This window comes from Cydia splendana, chromosome 12 (assembly GCF_910591565.1).
Source record: "Cydia splendana chromosome 12, ilCydSple1.2, whole genome shotgun sequence".
Classification (NCBI taxonomy): Eukaryota; Metazoa; Arthropoda; class Insecta; order Lepidoptera; family Tortricidae; genus Cydia; species Cydia splendana.
Window position 1 is genome coordinate 12,680,773 of NC_085971.1, and position 18,522 is coordinate 12,699,294.

The 18,522-nt window shown below is 36.3% G+C and overlaps 2 long non-coding RNA genes across 2 annotated transcripts in view; both read left to right on the forward strand.

Moving 5' to 3' along the window:
• LOC134795579 (uncharacterized) overlaps window positions 1-18,522 on the forward strand; it is a 265,880-nt gene that overhangs the window by 16,247 nt on the left and 231,111 nt on the right. The gene's annotated exons all lie outside the window — the stretch shown is intronic.
• Window positions 5,127-18,522, forward strand: part of LOC134795812 (uncharacterized) — a 38,510-nt gene continuing 25,114 nt past the window's right edge. Inside the window, exon 1 of the long non-coding RNA XR_010144863.1 lies at window positions 5,127-5,446. This is a non-coding gene — a long non-coding RNA (uncharacterized LOC134795812). The remainder of the gene's footprint in view (window positions 5,447-18,522) is intronic.

Here is an 18,522-nt window from a genome sequence, read left to right on the forward strand (position 1 = left end):
CAAAACCAAAACTACAGTAGGTATTTCGAATTGGCTAAAGTATCTGACTAAAATTTGTATTTCAGTGTCATCTTTACATAGCAGAATTCAGAATGAGGTTCAACGTTCATCCTATGTTTCCTTTAACTAAGTTTAATAGGTACACATTATTTTTTGATTTTTGGTAGGGGCTCCTGTTGGAGCTCATACAAATTTCCTACGGCAACATAATCATTTCATATTAACAATGACCGGTTTGCTTCACATTTAACAGCTTCAAGTATTTCAAGTGACAAAAGCATGGTGGTTTTACCTTCTAATAAAATAGAAAACAACCTTGACTTCAACTAGTGCCCGAGTCGTACAAGGGATTGTCTTCACATCATCATTAAGCCCAAACAGGTGGTAGGGCACGTGGAGCCAAGATCATCACTGAACTACGTATCTCCTGCTCGAGTTCTTCCTCGATCAGCGCCCGCTGAGGCCGGGGACTCTTTCTGCTCTTGACACTGTTAATTTCATTCATAACTCCAATCCTCTGCACCCTCTGATATAAATCTCTCAAAGAATTCTCAGCTGCGTTCAGAGTCTGACGCATCGACAGCACGTTGTCTCTCAACTCAACGATTGAATTGACTTTAGCCTCTATTTTTTCGAACTTCTCATGTATAAACTGACGGGACAGATCGGTGTCTTCAATTTCTTTGCTTATTAAACACGAAATGTCGTTGCGTAAATTGATGAATTTTTGGTCTATAATACTTACAACCTGTTGCTGGCCGTTGCCGCTGCCGACGCTGGACCTTTTCTTCTTCTGATCCGGTCCTGTGCTAGTGGATAAAGTGCGGTATTTATATCCAGAACTTCGGGACGTGTAACAACTCTTGTGGAAAGGCATGGTTAATATTATACGAAGTAATAACCTGATTAATAATTATATTTTTTTGTTAGTTATAGTCGAATATATTTTTATCATTTTATTAATGTCGAGTTATGGTTTGGTCATGATTATGGCTATTAGTACTGACCATAGAGTAACTTATATATACTGGTACTGACTGTCAAACTGAGTGTCAGATAGACAAGAAGCATTGAATACATTCTGAAACATTTGTTGGTTTTTGTCTACCTACCTCTGGCAAAGGCCCTACTCTATAGCAAACAATATAGAGGCTGCTCTATTTCTCTAATTTTTTAATGTTAATGTTCGTTTACTTTAGCATTAAAAAGAAGGTAAGCGAGCTTGACATGTATTTTTATTAAAAATCACCATTGAAAAATAGGTCACATCAAATATGTTAGAATTATAAATCATATAAGATCTTTTACATTCTTTTGCTTTCATAAGTAATAAAAACTAATTTTTTAAAGCGTTTTTCAATATTTTTTAATAAAAAGACACGTCAAGATTGTTTACCTTCTTTCTAATGCTAAAAAAACGAACTATAGTATTGTACCTATTTGACCGTAGACAATGTCGAGTAAAATAAGTAAAACCAGAAGGAGACTAGCTCGGAGTAAACAAGGTTAGCACTGCGCCAGTAGCATCTACCATAGTTAAATGATGAGGCAAATGGTGTAGTGTAGAGGATAAAAATCTTTTAACACTGCGTCGACCGTCCAGTGGCGGCGTCATTAGGGGAATTGTGTTTTAATATAAAGCAATTAATTTTTGTATAAATCAGTATTTTAATATCGTTGTTCTACTTATTCCCCAATTTTTGACATATGTTATAATTATATATGTCTTTGCAACGATATCAACTAGGGATAAGCGCGTTCATACAAATCCGACTGAACATTCTCGTTAAGCAACACAGGCGCCATCTGTTGTATAGTATGCGTACTACCGGCCAAGTCAGAGACATGTGTTAAAATAGACTGCATACTCGCGTCGCGCCGAACAAAATACCTCGAGGGAGAGCGGTGTCCCTTTCTTTTCTTTAGGGCAACGACGAAGTGACAATTGAATGGATGTTGCTATTGTTGCGACAGCTAAACAAGGCATGCGCCTTTTTATTAATATAAATGTCATAATTACGAATTCTGCCGTGCCAGTTTATTAACTCAGTTGATATAATATTAAGTTGCAATAAGTGGGAGTTCAAATATATAAAATATGTTAAAATAGATACATTATATTTTTTAAGCACGTACAAAATATTCAACAACCAAAGAAGCTTTATATTTTCTGAATGACAACATTTAGAAAAATATTATTATTAAAGGCAAAATTCTTAAGTTACTTAACCAGCACGTCATAACCCACAAAATAGACACTCTTCATAATAAATGTGGTAGCAGAAGTCTCCCTTTCGGGCCGTCTCGTTCGGCACGCTCGCCGGAGACGAGAGCGCAGTCTATTTTATAATGTGTCTTTGGACGGCGCGCGTACAAGGCCATCATGGCCGCACGCGCAATAACGAAATAATGATCTCTTAAAATTTGTTTTAAGCAAGAAATCAATGTAATCTGTAATTACTTACCGATAAAATGAAAACTCATCAATTTATTAGATTTTTCTGTAACAGTTTTGAGACCCTATCACAACATTCACAACACACCTAGACATTTTTTTGAATTGTAAAATGCATTACGCCACAACTTCACATTGCGCCGCGCGGCTCCCGACTCAGCGCGCTGGTGTGAATAAATGCGATTTTCACACCCATAAACTGGCCCCTTTCGTAGTGCCCGTATGTCGCGTCCTTACGAAGTAATATATATGTCCATGTGTCTTTGATATTAAGCAAAGATATATGTAACTCCGTATAAGATAGGAAAAGTCTAAGGAAAAAACGTGCCTCGGAAATCAAGCAAAAGTCATTCTCGAATAGATGGCGCCACACATTTAGCCTATACTCGGCTAGATGGCGTTGACACCGTTTGATATTTAACACTTGTAACGCATATCAGTGAAAGAACACGGGTCAAAGTCATATACAAATAATAAATAAAATAAAAAACATTTATCCATATTTATATTATAATTTTGATATTTTTATACGTTTTTAATTTTAGTTTTAATCGTGTGTCGATAGATGGCAGGAAATTTACTGTGACTACAAAATTTACTATGACAGTAATCCTCTATACTATTTATTCTCTTTGATATTAAGTAACGCTAACGCTTGACTTTTTCATGACTTGACTGTATCACAAGAAATTCAAAAGTTTTAAAACTACCTAATTTGATTGATTCAGAGTGTAGACAAAGACTTGAATAAAAATTAAAACAGTGAATAAATTATGACTAAGAAAATTAATTATTACACAGACTGCTCCATCTAGTAGCGACAGTGTGAAATATAACGGCATTGAACGTACAATCTGTTACGTTCACGTTCTTTGCTGTCTCTTTACGTAGAGTATAACATGGTTGCACCACATTCTCATAGATGGCGGTACTATGCGCTAAAAAAATGAGTACAAAACAAATGAAGATCATAGGTAAGCAAGTTTATTATTGGTAAACATCCTAGGTTATTTTATTACAGCGGTGGTATTGACCATTGGATGTATTTAATTTATTCGATTGGATTAATATATTACTAAAACGAGAACATCTTTCTCACACAGTAACAGTGTATTTTTCACCACACCAGCTCGTAAAGCAGCAGCACCATCTCCTTATTTTTCAAAAACTGATGAGAAATTTGCATTTTATCCACAAGAGTGCAAGTTTTAATGCAAAGTTTAAGTTCTTCCCTAATGTTGGCTGGCAGAATTGACATTTAATTGTAAGTAGGCACATATAGAGATGGGTAGTGAGTAAATACTCACGGGTAAATACCGAGTAAATACTCAGTATTTACTCAATTTACCCGTATTTACTCGTTTATACCCAAATTGGTGGGTATAAATTATTTAGAGTGCTGAAAGGGGCATACAAATTTGAAATATACGAGTATTTTGTAAGCCGCTTCTGGATTAAGTACTCAAAATTGTAAGAAATGTATTTTTAAAAGGGGCACTCCATACATGTAACTAATTGTCACAAAATAAAATTTCAGAAACCACCAACGTGTTGCACATCATTAAATGGGTCTTTAAAAATAACTGGAATGTTTCTAAGAACATTTTTGGATAAATTGAATATTTTTGGGAAAAAACCGTTTCGAAAGGCCAAAATAATGTTTATCTCTCTATAACTTTAGAACCAAAGTTCAGAAAAATTATGAAAACATATCGAGTGATTAGCCGTATAATAGAGTACAAAAAACAATATTTGGAACATCATCGGTTGAGCCATTTTTGAGTTATCTTTAAAAAACCCTTAATAAAAGGTCTTAAGTGCCGCGTAAATACGCACTTTTGCGCGACATGCAGTTATCTATAACATCGATAGAATTTAAGTACCATATTTTTGAAGTAAATACCTTCTTATTTAAAACAAAATTTTTAACTATGCATTATCACAATTTGCCTCTCACTGATAATTACCTTTTTTCCAAAATTAAGCGTCCTCAATGCTTTTTATTTTATAGATATTGTTAATACACGTTAGCACTCTTCAATAAGAGACAATTTTGTTCTTAAATCTCGCTTTTTGAATATTTTATAAGCAATCGTTTTTACCCACCTAAATGAGTAAATACGGGTATTTATCGGGTACTTTGAGTAAATACCGAGTAAATACTCAGTATTTACTCAGTATTACTCAATATATACTCAGTATTTACTCACCCCTACCCATCTCTAGGCACATATCGATTAGGGTATCTCGAACCATTATACAAAGTATCATAACAGTCAGCACTGTAGCTACGATGAAATTAATAAATTACAATTAATTAATTGCTTTGGAGCAGCCTGTATTCAATCCAAATTCAATCAAATGCACCTCTAAGGTAATACATCCTCATTGAACAGCATGAATCTTATCAAACTGCACAACGGGACTTAATCGCGTATTTAAGTCTTCTCCGAGACCACGGGGACAACGCCGTCCTCGAAACGTCGGAGGTAAATCTTAAAACTTAAATACGCGATTAAGTCCCGTTGTGCAGTTTGATAATGTTTAATAATCGTGAAAGTTTAAATCAGCATGAATCTTTCCTTTGTAATGTTAGACTTTCTTAAAATGATGACATCAGTTACACATGGACTTTGACATTATTAAAGTGACATGACATGTTTATTTACAAACATAACAAAAATAATTAAGAATCAAAAAATTGTTATCGTTATCGTGAGACATTGCAATCAGAATCGCCTCAAGAATCTACAGATTGTGAGAGGTTTTATGAAAAATGTGGTTATGCAACAGTAAACATCTGCAATACCGATAGTACAATTAGTAGTATTAGTACAATGACCTTTTATTTATGTATTAGTACCTAATGGTGCTTCCAAAGTACGCCACAAGACAAAACTGAGTGCCGATTTATAATCTACAGTTGATATACAAATTACACGAACATGAACATCATAGTGAAGAAGTTAGCCGATGAAATGTTAGCAATGGGTAAGTGGAAAATATTGTACCTAATTACTACCGAGCACTCCAGAAATATAGCATTGATACGGAGTTATCTGTCTCATACAGGTAGGCACCACACCTATTGATACGGATTATTCGAGTACCTACTCTTACTACTCAATTCAATAATTATTGTCTACTGCACGGGAAGTTCAAAGGGAAGTACCCCCAAGGGAAGTTCAAAGTTCTAATACAGATCCCTCTATCCAGAACGTAGCTCTTCTTTTATTTTAGCTAAAGCCACTGCCACGCTTATTAGGTCGAATTACATAAGGTACTGATTGGCTGACCAATTTGACCTGTGCAAAAATTTAAACAACAAAGTAATTTATAAGTACCTAATAAGAATTTGGTAAACCCAAACAATACAATAAATCGGCAACTAATTCAAAATTTAAACCCACTTGAAAAAAAACCTAAAGCTCACTTAAAAACAATAATCCTTGTTCGTCTCACAATGGGTCGGCAAGACACCGACCGTCTGGTTTTTTCTTCCCATTGTCGGGGGCGACAATAGAGCAGGTTGGCACTGTATTATTTCGGGATAAATTTACTTTTGATGAAGTGCAAAAGTCGGGGTAGTCTTTTGACGGTTTTTCTGTAAAATTTGGACACAATGTGTGGACAATCGGCCGTGAAGGGCAGGCACACATGGGCACAATATGCCTTTGTCCCGCTGACTTTAATGAATGTTGGTGTGAGAACACTCCGCAAATGTCATCTAAGCATTATTTTTTGTAGTCGTTTCTGTAGAGTAGTATGAGTAATTTGTTTGCTACTGATATATTTCTCACGGTTTTATTTACATGGATATTTTTTTTTTAGGTATTCAGAAATATGTTTTTCTTTCCTCCCTATTATCAAGGTCGCGGTTTAATGTGTAGGTAACTAGAAATAAAAGTCTTACCTAGCACGATAGGCTTAAGACACCCTATGACTATACCTTAAACTAAACTTGAACTTAAAATATGAAAAATGTTGTGTGCAGAAAACTAACTAAGACTAAATACAAATATAAATAAATAGTAATTAATATTTACATATATAGGTATAAACAAATACATATTCCATAATTAGTTTTTGGGATTTTACATATCTAAAGATCTCGTATATACCTAACTCTACGTCTCTACAATCTCAGCAAATCTTTATCGCGTAAATTATAACACTTGGTTAACTATCAGAACCTACAATCGAAAAACATTAGTTCGAGCTTCAATCAAAGCTCGATATAGTTCAGTAGTAATGGCTGTAATTTAATTTGCCGATAGGAATCTTAATGTGCTTCAATACAAATTAAACGTATCCACCTAGATACCATTGTAGCGGGTATTGATAGCACTCGAGATCGTTTCGGCACACCCACTCGACTGCACCATTGTCGCCGGATCGGTATTATGCGATACCGGGAACATCTCAGGTAACCAATGATAATTAGGGCCCCACTCGAGATGGTATTCAACTGTTGAGCATGGTTTATTGCACGCTATTCAATAGCAAACTCATTCGGTACACTTCTCGCCCTTTTCATATCTATCTAAGCGCCACCTCCAATAGTAAACTATTGACGTTTTTTTATGTGCGAACGTAACGTAGTATTTCGTTAGAAACAGGTCTTCGTCACGTCACAGGTATCATTTTTTGCTAACGTCTGTCTAGAAAAAAAGGGCCTTTCCCAAACACAATGTCTTGTTATTTAAGAGTGATAAAAAAAGTGAGGCTCCGTAGGAGGCCTTCTGTGTGATATGATAAACTGTCTTGTGGCAGGTTTTCCTCATTTTTTTATTTTATGTTAATTACCAACAACGGCAACAATGTACCTAGAGTTGCTGTTTATTTCATTTTTATTTTGGTAAATAGGTATGTATGTACCTACATATTTTAATTTTGGATTTTATATAAGTAATTAAATTAATAAGGGGCGATTCATTTAGACTATCTGTATTGATTATTAGACAGATACGGAACTAAATTTATAATAAAATAACATTTTCATATCTCATGCTCTGAAAGTGGGTCGTTGTTGTTCTAAAAGGTGCGCAGAAAGTGATACGTTTATGCTCTAGCGCAGAAAAGTGGTGTACTCCTCTGCGTCCCCGTCCCACGTACAACTGGGTGGAAACAAAATGGAAAAATAGTGTCTTTATTTCCTCGCCTGGAACATTTGGTAAGTAATTGTTTAATTTTACTAATCCCACGTTGATCCTTTTTTTATAAAAAAATGATGTGGAACCAAAAGCAATACACCAAAAATATTTTTTTTAAACCTTACACTTGCGTAAATGAGCAAAGGCAGAATCTTATACAGCCACAGTTAAACGTTTGTACGATATTAAATTGGTTTTTAAAGTTATTTAGCACTATATTCATGAAAATAAAATAAAATACAAGATAAAAATGTCTTATATTATTCATTAAATTGTTATTTAATATTTAAAATACTTTTATTACGTTATTACGTGGTGCGGCGCACCAAGGTCGCCGTGCGGTCCGGTAGTCTGTTGCGGCTTTTAGAACGAAAAAGTATAAAATTAAAAAGTAATGATGCTGATTTTCATATTATAATGAACAAATAATTTTAAAATTACTGCAGTTTGTTAAAAAAATTGTGTTTTCGTAAATATTGCAATCTAAATGATTTTCGCTAGGGGTTATTAATCTTCACACATGTAAAGTCTCCGATTGCAAGTAAGTCCTAAGGAAAAAAATCATGGTCTATTAGGAACTTCAATTACTGATTTTGCGAAATTGCCTTGTCTTGTTTGGTTTCCTCGCATTCGATATGAAAAGTAGAGTGTTTAACTCGGGTGAAAGGCACCATTTCCGTCTCGGACTATTGGCGCTCTGAGCACTGCGTTCGAGCGCCAAACTACCTCGACAGAAATGGGTGCCTTTCAACCCTTGGTTAACAATCTACTATTAATAACTAACTTGAACTGATAAAAACTTGATAACAATTCAAATTATTGCATTCATATTATAAGCTATCTAGCTTATAATATCAATACAATAATTTGAATTTTTATCGTTCTTTATTAACCCGTATTGTTCGCTTAAGAGTACATTTTACGTCTAGATTTGATTTTAAGAGATTCTTTGATACGAGAAACTAAACCCATTTATAGCACCATCATTTATAAGAACCGCATAAGGAAAACATAATAGTCCGTAAGAAAGAAAAAGATTTTGATCAGATATTTATAATATTTGAAGCATTTGACCATGAAGAATGTCATATATAGGAGAAGAATCGAATAATGTTCACGCCGTGAACGAGTGAGCCATAGCTTTTTCCAGGAAAAATAATTATCCTAAGAGGGCTCACCTCGTGCTTCTTATCAAAGGTTTTGGTCGTTTTAATTTAAGGTCTTGAGTTCGGTCTAAGTCAAAACTGCACTTCGCTTTACAAAAAAACTAAACTCCGCTTGCGCCTTTATCCACGTGGAAGTCCTTAAAAACTTACAACTCAATGGATGAACCATTAGTTGAATTTCAAAGAATTGATATGTGAACTATTTCTTACTAGCCCCAGTTTCCCACGAGTTAACAAATTATACACCTAAACTAAACCTTCATCAAGAATCACTCTATTGACAGGTGAGAACCGCATGAAAATCCGTTTATTAGTTTTTGAGTTTATCGCGAACATACAAACAAACACAAACAGAAGGTATGTAAATGATTTACTCCAAACCATAAAGCAGTAAGTTGTATGAGGTAATTTGAAACGATCGCTCTCCCAGGCATGCCTACTAAACATTCCGAGATAGTAATTCGACACCACTTTGCTATAGAGTAGGAAAAATGTAAATAATGTCGGCGCAGGCCAGGCGAGGACTTTTTGTCCGGCTGTTGATCGGTTTTATTGGCGTCGGTGCCGTCGGTGCTCCACGTACACCCATAAAAACGATCTCTTTTATTTTTTATTGATACTACATTGTCCGACACTAGGCCTCGAGATTAAAACGAGTCGTTGTGACTCGTAAATAGTCCAAAGTTAGATACTTGCACGGGGAATGCAGGTATGTATTTCATCGTATAGTAAATTGAAATACGTCATTAAACAATGTTTTTTTTGACTGGCAAGGGGTGGCATTGTCTGAAGCATGTAAGAGTCCGTGGAGCTTTGGGTGTTCGTTTTGAGTGGAAGTGTCGCCGCCGGAGCGAACAATGGCAGTGGACGCCTCGGCGGCGCCAGCGCTATTACCTCACAATCACATCGGTCTCGTTGCAGACCGAGAAACGTCTATTTCGAGATAAACGAACACAAGTTGTGCATAATGCTCCGTGTAGGAATGGACTTTTTTGTTTGTTGATTGCGAGGGTAATTTTTCTCGAGATAAATCCGGCTGTAGTGATCGCGAGCTAGAGCGGTGGCGGACAATGGGCGACGTTAATTCCGTCGCCGTAAAAGCTCTAATTGGTCGTTTTTCTCGGCGAGGACGGTTCGGCGCGCGAGCAAAAAGTGGAGCCGTCGCGGAATGCGCCCGGTTGAATAACCAGCCGTCTGCGCAGACATTACTATAACTATAAAATAAACAAAGCCTGTTGCGTAAAAATACGTTATCCCGAGCACCATATCGTCTTGATTTATTTTCCGTGCCACTGTGCGCTCCGAGTGTATTTACGTTGTTGGCTCGTTTATTTTTTTCTCGGATTATCGGAGCCGCGCCAAGAATGTCGAAATCATTCAGGCCAGTAAGTGGGCTGAGGAATTTGCCATTCATATTATCTACCTACTAATGCTGTTTGAGTAATATCTATCTCGCATTAGGTTCTGATACTTCTGATTTCTTTATTTTTATTAATGCATTATACATTACTTCGTCCATGTGGATTTATTTCCCGAAACACACTTTCAACCCCTTTTTAACCCTATTGGGGGTTGAAGTTTCAAAAGCACTAAAATGGTATTTTTTTGTATTTTCTAATATTTTCTCTTCCTACTAATTTCAAGTCCCTATTCAAATCGTTCCCGTTACAAACTTTAAACCCCTTTTTTAACCCTATTAGGGGATGATTTTTCAAAAACACTGAAATTACGTTTTTCAATTTTATTATACATAATAACTTTTCACGAAGTTTCAAGATCCTAAATTAAAATAAAACTAGATCCACACATTTCATCCCGTTTTTAACTCCCTTAGGGGATGAATTTCCAAAAACGCTGAAATTGTTTATCTTTTATTTTAATATGATACCTTTTTGAACGCCATCGCCATACGTTCAACCCCTATTTAACCCTAAGGGGGTTTGAATTTTTCAAAATCGCTTCTTATTTTATGTACAATTTATAAATGCAACCTGGTCTAGCAAAGAAGGCTAATTACCTATAAAAGGTACAAAGGGTACAACCACACATTGATGTAGGTATTATCCTGAGTTGATTATCTTACGTAATAAAGTACGATAACGAGGTTGAAAGGTAGCTTTTTTTACATATATGTAAACGGATTTAGTCTGCTAAAGAAAACTTAAATCCGTAAGGAGTTTTCGTAAAGGTGCAGTTAATTATGCAGTTACTTATATATTAATTATAATAATTAGGTAGTATACCTATACTCAATAATCAATATACTTGCTTCACTTGGTATCTCTAGCCCGGTTTTTAAAGTTTAGCTGTTAAGGTGGCCACTGACGAGCCTTCCAACAGTCCAAATAGCGTGGCTGCAATCCAAAATCGGTCCGTGAATGTCAAAAACGTACAATTTTTAATATTAGGATGCCGTCCATTTGGATGAATCCATTGTAATGGCATCCATTTGGAAGGCTCGTCAGTGGCCTGCTTTAGTGAATTGTTAGAGCAGATATTATGTAAAGTCTTATACCTATACCTAAACAAAAGTAACAACTATTTAAACTAAGTAAACTGAGAATATCCGCAAGCCAAAGTACTTATTTACTCCGAGTTGAGTAACTCGTAAGTCCTAACTTTACTACTAAAGCAATAAATAGCCTGCGGTCAGGAAATCGTTATTAAATGGTTGGATGACTTCATCTAGGTTTTCCTGTGTTTACATAGTTTTTCAAGGAATAACCCCAAACCCCAATATCCTTGTAGGTATATTAAAAGGATGTCCGCTATCCTGTTGTTGTTGGTATCGGAAATTATCTAGTCTGATAACTAAATGTACTAAAGCCCATAGGATATCTTGATTATATAAAGTTGTCTCTGAAACATATACCTATGACTATAAGGTTCGATTTGTGCAAATCGGATAAGGAATTTTCCTGTGATTTTACGTCAAAATTATAGGTATAGTACACACCCCTATAATTAACGTGGCACCAATAATGGGAATGTAAACCCTGAATGCTGTAAAATGAGTATTTAACATCAATTTTTAAACTCTATTTAACGTTTCATTAATTTCTCTCTACTTTAAAAAAATGGCGCATTACCTACTGTTGTGTTTAATTATGTTGAAACCAATTGCAGTATCATTAAACACGTCGAAGATATAAAATACGTATAGGACATTCAACTTGTAACGCGCAAAACAGTGGAAATTTTACGGGTATCAGTGAAATATGAAAATACTCCAAGATTTCTCTTAAATGTGTCATCATTGGTTGCCGTTATCATATCTAGAAATGACATAATTTGTAGGAATACTATTCATTACATTAAAACTAAGTACTAGCGTATCATATACGTTTCACACTATTATGCTACATATATCGGTTGTTGTGATTTGAACATTTTGTCAAAATATGTAGAGACAAACAATACGGCGAACGCACCACGTTCGCACATTCGTATACCTGCCAAAACAATTTGGTTAGGTATTGGCGGTCATTTATTTTTATTTATTTATTTTATTTATTTTATTTATTTTATTTATTTTATTTATTTTATTTATTTTATTTATTTTATTTATTTTATTTATTTTATTTATTTTATTTATTTTATTTATTTTATTTATTTTATTTATTTTATTTATTTTATTTATTTTATTTATTTTATTTATTTTATTTATTTTATTTATTTTATTTATTTTATTTATTTTATTTATTTTATTTATTTTATTTATTTTATTTATTTTATTTATTTTATTTATTTAGAAATTTAATTCAGGCAACAAGGCCCATATTACAAATACCTTACAGACTAACATACATATGTATTTTATAAACTTAAAACTAAACACTATTTAGTCGACAAAACGGCGTGGCTCCGTTGCATCGGCTGCTCTTGTGTCGGATTCGGAAGTTTGCCCCGGAACCTCCGAAACACGACACCTTTCGGCCAGAAGTCGACGCACTCGATGGTTCCCTGCAGCGGTCGCGGCACGCGCACCACAAAAGAGTTGAAGTGCACGTAGTGGCGCGATCGAAGCTGGAACACCCTCAGCGTGTAGCCGGTCTTCTGGTGTACATACTCCACCACTTCAGCAGCCGTGGCGGTGTAATGCAGGCGCGATACGTACAGCGCCTTACTCGGACTAACTGTACAAGGATGTCTTTGAATGGTGTAGTACTTGTCTTGTGGGTTACGCACTGGCATTGTGAGCGCAATGCTCGGCGCAACTCTGGGCACTCTGGCGCAGCTCGTGTTCCCGTGCGCTGGCGCTAGTTCGACTCAAGCGCACCGATATAAAGTACGATCTACACAAGCGCAGCTTATTAAGTATCTCAAGGTCAGTTATACTGGTTTCAATGTGAAACTTTTGCTCAGTGTTGAGAATACGGCCAGGTCATTATCCTGAGTTCATAGTATAGTAAAATTGTACGCGGCGCGACCGACGCGATGGAGCGCAGCGTTCGGTCTAAAAAAACAACTTCGTTTAACACATTGTTACCGGTAGCTCCCTAGGTAGATCGTGGAACAGGACAATGGGACCTATATTGTAAAACAGCCTTTTTTATATTAAAAAAAAACCTATAATAAGATGCCAATAATATGTCATTTTATAAATTGGATGATCAGATATTTTTTTTTTTTTGTACTTATGTGTAAGATGTTTTCGACTAAGTCATTTCTTGAGACGGTTGGGTTAGTCCGTTAGCCGAAAGAACTCGATTATTTTAGGATGCACGCGGAAAAGAGTTAAGTGGAGGAGAATTAATCATTTATTGTTGGAATCCATGAATTGTGTTAAAATATTGTAAACACGTTTAAGACCCTTCGTCGTAAATCGCCGTTGAAATGCACCCAAATGATCAGGCAACATGTAGTAGTATTTCTGAAAAAGATATAACTTTTTCATATGGGTAAACTGCTTGACATGTATTTAATTAAAGAAAAATCCACTATTACTGATTAAAACCAAGTATCTTTATTAGCTAATAGTAACTACATACAAATTAATAAGACAACAAGATCAATGAGTATTTCATATTAGTTCATTTTATATTTATTTATTTACGATTTACTTTCGCTAAAACATGTTGATGTGTAGTAAGTGTAGTAACTAATATAAATACATTGTGCATCCTAAAAATGCTTGCGAGGTCGCTTAAATGTAAAAATGTAATATCTTTTGAAATGTTTTGCTAGATGCTGTTATCCGGATGTAGCCCAACATAATTTAATTTTAGCGACCGGTATAGTTGGAATTAATTGGCCGGTCCAAGGTTGAGGTCAACGTCCTTGCCCGCGTCCGTGGCCTGTGATTCAGTGACGCTGCGCTGACGGCCAGAGTCCATGTCAGCCTTTTTACAAAACATTTATAACTCAAGTGAGCTTTTCTCGAGATAAATCCTCTGCAGAACCGACGGACGTTGCTTGTTAATTACCGAATAGGGAGTATTGCTGCAATGTTCTGCCGCCAGAGTGCAGCACTAGTGCACATAGTAAACCATAAAGTAACTTAAACATACTAACCCTTAAACATTTGACATTGATGCGTCAAGGCGGTTTGTTTCGATCGATAGAATAGGCAAGAGTGATAGAGAGGCAGAAACCGAGTTTCGATTTTCGTGTTTCGCGGCAGGCCCCGTGATTGTGCTAGCGACGCCTTCTACGCAAGTACGCAGTTTTGCGTAATATTCCCTATTGAAATGGCATGGCAGTAGCAACAGGACATAAGTATATAGGTATCATTCGAACGAGATGTTTTGAAACAGCGATCTCGTAGAACTAAAATTATGAGTCCATCTAATGGGTGCTTCCCATTAGATCTACTAGCGATCTGGTGAAGGTTGCGGGAGGAGATTGGATAAGGCCAGGGATCGAGGGGCCGAGTATAGTGGCAATCTTATGTCTAGCTAGTCTAGTGTATGTCTTAACTCGATCCACAGATAATAACTGTAAGTCGAATCCGCATCCACAGTGCAAGGAAGTCCGAGTAACCACTTATGTTTTCAAACAAAGAGGCATGGTGCTGGCGTGGGCGCTAGAGATGTATACATACATACACACCCACATACGATATAATGCATATATGTGCAGTCCATACTGTAGGCAGTGCTTTTCTACGAATGTTATTAGTAGGTAGTAGGTAGTTATGGGTCTAAAAGAGAGCAAATAACCTTTTCTGTGAGCTATAGACCTCCAAATACCCTTATGGATTCGCCATTTTGAAACAATTCCAATAACTGGATAGCTTCGCGCTCTTTCGGCTAAGAAAACTTTATGAAGCTGCATACAGAAAGCATCTGTATAAGGCAGGTATTTCAAGAGGCAATTAGAAAGGATGTGGAGTAGGTATGTGCCGTAAAGATCACTAATAGATACCTAAAGGATAACCTCTTATTTCACTGTAATAATAGCACTAGCAAATTTTACGACTCATAAATGCTGATAGGTGCAATAGAATAACTAAAAATAGCAATCTTGAATATGACTACAATTTGTAAAGCTGTCAATAATACGAGAAGCAATCGCAATCAACAGTCTGCTCAGAAAATACTGGGTCAAAATGTCAATTAAGTTGTCATAAAACGCATCTGTTTTAAATGCGCAAAATTATACGTTGCGAGTACGCAGCCTCTGCTGCCCAAGCTTTAAAGAGTTGTATGTTCTGGTTATATGCAAACATGTTTACATCTTTCTGAAATAGTATGCCAGCGCCACCGAGTTACGCTGCGCCCGCGCCGCGCCGCGTCCGAGATAATTGTCCGCAATCATTTGTTTATGATCACTTAAGCCCAGCGATACGTAATATATATAGCTTCACTACACTGACATTATACGCGTGCTTATAATGCAGAGCTATTTCAAGACACTCCCGTCTGTCGGGTGCCCTACTTAGTTCCACTATTAATAACGCCATCGACCACTAGATACGCATTATAATGTGTTGATAAAAGTTATTGTTCTTTGTTTGGGGCCCACGCATTATGATTCAGTATTCAGATCGACGTAATATTCGTGAGACCTTATCAGGCATAACGATTGGTACAGTGTTTTGTATTTCAAAAGTGAAAACGAGCTAAGAAATAGCCAATACCAAAGAGAATTTGAAATAGAGGAATATTATCAAAGTAAATTATATAGTCAGTAGTAGTCAGTACATTTACTGCCATCTTTCGACACAAATAATTAACACTATAGAACGCCATTTGTCTTTGATCCTTATTTTTTGAGAGTAGGCCAAAGGTATGGCGCCATAGCTCGAAAAGATGGCAACATACCTTTGGCCTATCGTCGAGTAAATGGCGATACCGATACCTTTTGACATTTAACAAATTTAACACATATCAGTGAAAAAATAAGGATCAAAATCAAATGGCGTTCTAAATGTGTTAGGTGGATCGTTTGTGTCGAAAGATGGCAGTAAATAAATGTACTGACTAACAGGCCTATTCGGATTTCGAGATAATCACAAGATCTTGAGACGATTTAGACATCAACTATAGATCTACATTAGATATCGACTAGATGTGACTTGGATATCTAAGTCATAACTTGTCGAAATTGTTCAAGAGGACCTCCAGAATCGCGGAAACGTCAAATTTGACATATCTATCTTACAAATATCTTTAAATTATCCGTATCGTAACTTGTTGAAGTCTAGTAGAAATCTAATTCATTTTCCGAATCAAGCCGTACATAATTTACTTATGACAATCCCTCTAGTCTAAATTCTCTTGGCCAATACTGAATAATGCAATTTTTACGGTTAATTGGGAAAAACTCTGCACTTTTAGTTACGAGTAGTCTAGGTTGTTAGATACGAGTATGCTAATCTAATCCATTTGTTACTCAGTCGCCGTATTACAATTAGAAAGTCGATTGAGCTCGCCACCGAGAATCGAAAAAAGTTAGCAGCTATAAAACTACGAATGAACGTAAATATAGAGTCTGGACTGGAACGATACGAAAACGGGACATTTTGTGTGGAAATTCCCATGGAGACCTTAGAATGTTTGTTTTTCATAGAGAGAGACCTTAGAACGTAGTTGGTAATTAAATACCTATCCAGTTTTGGAGAATACTATACAGATTTTAGTATTATTTCGCTCTCTTGACTTGATCAATCTGCCCACGGAGTCTGCCATAGGTAACTATTACGGCTTCTAAATTTTTTTATCATAATCAACGTACGACCCAATAGGGTATTTGACTACTAGTCAAATCAGTTTATTTTTTCGAACTGTCAAAACCATTTGTTACTATGGAATTTATATGAAATACTAGCATCAATTGATCTATTCTTTATACTTAACCCTTTAGTGGGTAACGGCAAGATATTTGCCGTCATACCACTCAGATATTTTATTTTTTTTCTCAATGAACGTGTTGTTAGTTAATATAAATTTTGGTTCGCATAAGAGAATATACTCGTACCAATCTACGAAAAAATGGAGAGCTGATAAACGTTATTCCATCCCTTGTTAAATGATGATTCTTAGGCCTAAACTTAGATTATTAACTATTGCCTACATTTTAACAAAAATGTTTGTAAATAAAATTTTCTTTGCTGGATTTATCCGATAGTCACAATTCTCTAGTTTCAGAGACAAGTTTGGCGATATAAAGTTTAAAGAAAAAAAATCTGTTATTGGATTATTTAAAAAAATTAAGACGGTAGTATATTTGCCACTATCCGTTAAGTGTCTGGTGTTTATTAAAGGAAAGGGTAGGTTAGGCTACTATTGTTATTGATTTATATATGGAGCAATAGCTTAATTCAATAATTCAAATAATTACATGCTAGCAACCTATCCACAGTTTTGCTGGGATTACAATACCTAAGTACTTGGAAATAATATACAATACCTACATAAAATAGTATACCTATATTAAAATTATTATAAGTAGAATAAACTAGCAAAAAGCAGAGTTTTGTAAGGGCTCGCGGAGTTTTTCTACCTAAACGTACCGGACCGCGACTTTGATCCAATCCGAGGCTTGTTTCATATTCGATCGAGTGGGTACGTAATAAGTCCGTTAAGAACGCAGCTATAAGTGAGAGCAAGGAAGAAATATACTAACCGGGCCCCGGTTGCTGTCCGGTACGCCTGTCTGTTACAGCTTTTACTTTGTCCATTAAAAACGTGTCCAGACGACAAAATCAAATTGCCAATATCATCCACACGTAATACAATTTCATAAGCCCTTATTACATCCTACTCCTACACGGTCGCCCAGTACTTTTTGTAAGGAAGCCAACTGGCTTTCCTACATAATGTTGGGTCAGCGAGCCAATGTCCTTGAATTTATTTTTGCGTCCCCAGCACTTCCCACCACACAATTGAGCGAAAACCTATCCCGTCTGGACACCTACTGGCGGTAGTCACGCTGCTCCGCACATTAACACACACACACACAGTTCCACTAGGTACAGCCAGGGTTCAGCATCAGCTCTATCTTGGGTACTGCTCTTCTAAGTGCTCATTAAGACGTGTCAGATGACCAAATCAGCGTGTGCCTATGTTGCACTAAGCCTGAGTTCCACTAGGTACAGCCAGGGTTCAGCATCAGCTTTATCTTGGGTACTATCTCCTAAGTGCTCATCAAGATGAGTCGGATGACCAAAACAGCGTGTGCCTATGTTGCAACAAACCGGAGTTCCACTAGGTACTGCCAGGGTTCAGCATCAGCTCTATCTTGGGTACTGCTCTCCCAAGTGCCCATCATGACGAGTCCGATGTCCAAAACAGCGTGTGTCTAT